The sequence below is a fragment of the Lagenorhynchus albirostris genome, chromosome 8, assembly GCF_949774975.1.
Source record: "Lagenorhynchus albirostris chromosome 8, mLagAlb1.1, whole genome shotgun sequence".
In the NCBI taxonomy this organism is placed as follows: domain Eukaryota; kingdom Metazoa; phylum Chordata; class Mammalia; order Artiodactyla; family Delphinidae; genus Lagenorhynchus; species Lagenorhynchus albirostris.
The window spans coordinates 6,683,398-6,685,844 of NC_083102.1; the positions used below are offsets into that span (position 1 = coordinate 6,683,398).

The 2,447-nt window shown below is 47.8% G+C and overlaps 1 non-coding gene across 1 annotated transcript; it reads left to right on the forward strand.

Annotated features, from left to right (window-relative positions):
• Positions 1-1,906: 1,906 nt before the first annotated feature.
• Positions 1,907-1,978, forward strand: TRNAC-GCA (transfer RNA cysteine (anticodon GCA)). Its single transcript has one exon. It is a non-coding gene; the product is annotated as a tRNA-Cys (tRNA).
• Positions 1,979-2,447: the final 469 nt, after the last annotated feature.

The window sequence follows — 2,447 nt, forward strand, 5'->3', positions numbered from 1 at the left end:
CACCGAGGGACTTCATTCTCCGGGCGTGTGCCTGGGGCAGAGCACACCAGGTGTCCTTACACACCTGCACCACCGCCCAACCTGCAACAGGAGCCAGAGCGAGAAGACCCCTTTCTCCTGCAGTGTCCCTCCTGCGCCCTCTACTGACAACTGTTAACATTGCGCTCACTTAAAGGAGAAATGCTTAAAGAATCCAGTCCGTTATCCCACAGCAGGTACAGAAGGGTGAATTTGGAGCCACCAGTCAATAAATTGATAACTGGCACGCCATGTGATGTGTTTAGGCCAACAGGATGTTGGTAGATATGATACAAGCAGGGCCTTGAGATCTACTTGCAAGGTTGGGCTTACCCTCTGGGACTTCCACTCTTACCCTGAGATGTGCTGGCCCAGTAAGGTTCTCTCCTTCAGCCTGGGCCCCAACATGAACACACAAGGCCCAGCCCTGAGCCCAATTCACTGAGAGGAGCTAAGGCCAACTAGACCCACAGCTTGAGGCCCACCCACCCGGCCAAGCCCAGCCTAGACCAGCCGATTCAAATTCAACCTGCAAACCCATGGGCGTGACAATAAATGCTTATCATTGTGTGTTAGTGGTCGGGGGGTGGCTTGTTATGCAACATTATTGTGAATAAGACTGGCAGATACTGAAATCGGTATCTAGGAGGAGGCTCTGGCTGTGCCCAAATGTAGAAGGGAGCATGGTAGTTTCTTTTGCATACCCATGTGCTTCCTATTTTGTTCAGTCTTTGAATGTAGATGTTCATTGAGGTAAGTCTGTTCCTGTACTGTCACTGGATTTGGCATATGTGAGGGGTGGATAACTTATCTTTTAAGTTCATATGTTTCCAGATCAAGGGATCTTATGTAGATCCTGGACTTTGACTGCCTGAGGCTCTGGGGACTTGGGATAAAGCTGAGTATATTTTGCACGTGGGAGAGATATAAATAATTATGACCGAGAGGGCAGACCGTGATAGATTAAACAGTTAGCCCCCGTTCTTCACTTATTCTATCTGTGCCCTTTGCCACAAGACTTTTCAGATCCTCCCATTAGAAGTGGGATATACTTCCCTGCCTTTGATATACGGCTTGGTCCTGTGACTGGCTTTGACTGATGGGATGTTAGCTCACGTGATACAAGCAGAGGCCTGCAACCTGCTTGCCTTGTTGGGCTCGCCTTTTTGAGTTTCTGCCATTGCCCATAAATCTCTCTCATTCCCACTTCATCACTTTTCCATGCATTGCATCCTCTCTTTAGGTTGCTTTTTGCATCTGACACTGGAAGGATGCAGCAAATGGAGAGGGAAGAGGAAGAAGAGAAGAGATAAAGGAGGCGGTTCTTCTCCTGCCCGATATGTTTAGTGCAAAGAGGCCCTTAAGCATAGCTGTGGATTCTGGCTGTGACTTGGTCATTAATCTGTTGTGTTTTGTTTGGGCGTGATTTTAATTACTACTGTCATTTTTGTCAGATCTGTACCATGAAGATTAAATCAATAGCTCCAAAGCTATCTGTGAGTCAGAATCATTAGGAGCTTGTTAGAGACACACACTGTCCCCTCGTCCCCTTCCCAGAGAGTCTGGTTTAGGGATTCTCAGGTGGGGCCCAAGAGCATTTACCTTTGCCCAGCCCTGCCTTTTCCACTGTGACCTCAAAGAGTCTGTTGAGTAGCCAATGCTTCGAGTCCTGTTCTTCTAGAGGGGTCGGAAGGATGTCCCAGCTGCAAACCTCAGTGAGTTCAACGCCAGTGCCTTCAGCCAGGGGAAGGGGCTGGGCACAGTGAGAAGAGCATCCCTTTGCAGGGGTGTGGGATGGAAGAGCAGTAGCAAGTACACATCTCAAAACGCGACACCCAGGGTGTGACTCTGCAGGTTTAGGGTGCTTATTAAACATAGGTGAGTAGGTGGAGGTATAGCTCAGGGGTAGAGCATTTGACTGCAGATCAAGAGGTCCCTGGTTCAAGCCCAGGTGCCCCCTGCCCAAACTTGCTTTTACCCACTGAACACAAGGTTCTACCTCCAGCTTTTTCCACCACACTGATTCAGCCTGCAAAGGGAAGAAGCAGTGCAAGTCTTCACCAGAACCCCTCCCCTGACACCTGCAGCTCTAGATGAACCCGATTTCTTCAAGGAGGAGTCAGTTCTCATAGGTCCTGTAGTGAACGTTTATTCCCTTTTCTTTTTTCATTTTTTGCCCAGCATGTGAATCCTTTTAACTCCTTTTCTGGGGAATTCACAATTGTCTCAGTCTTGGAGGAAGACAGGAACCTGTCTGTGGCTGAGGTAGACAAAAATGCCAGGAGAAAGAGAGAGAGATTGATTTTCTTTTAATTTAATTTTATTTATTTCTTTTATATGGCAGGTTCTTATTAGTTATCTCTTTTATACATATTAGTGTATATATGTCAATCCCAATCTCCCAACCCATCCCCCCACCACCCCCGCCC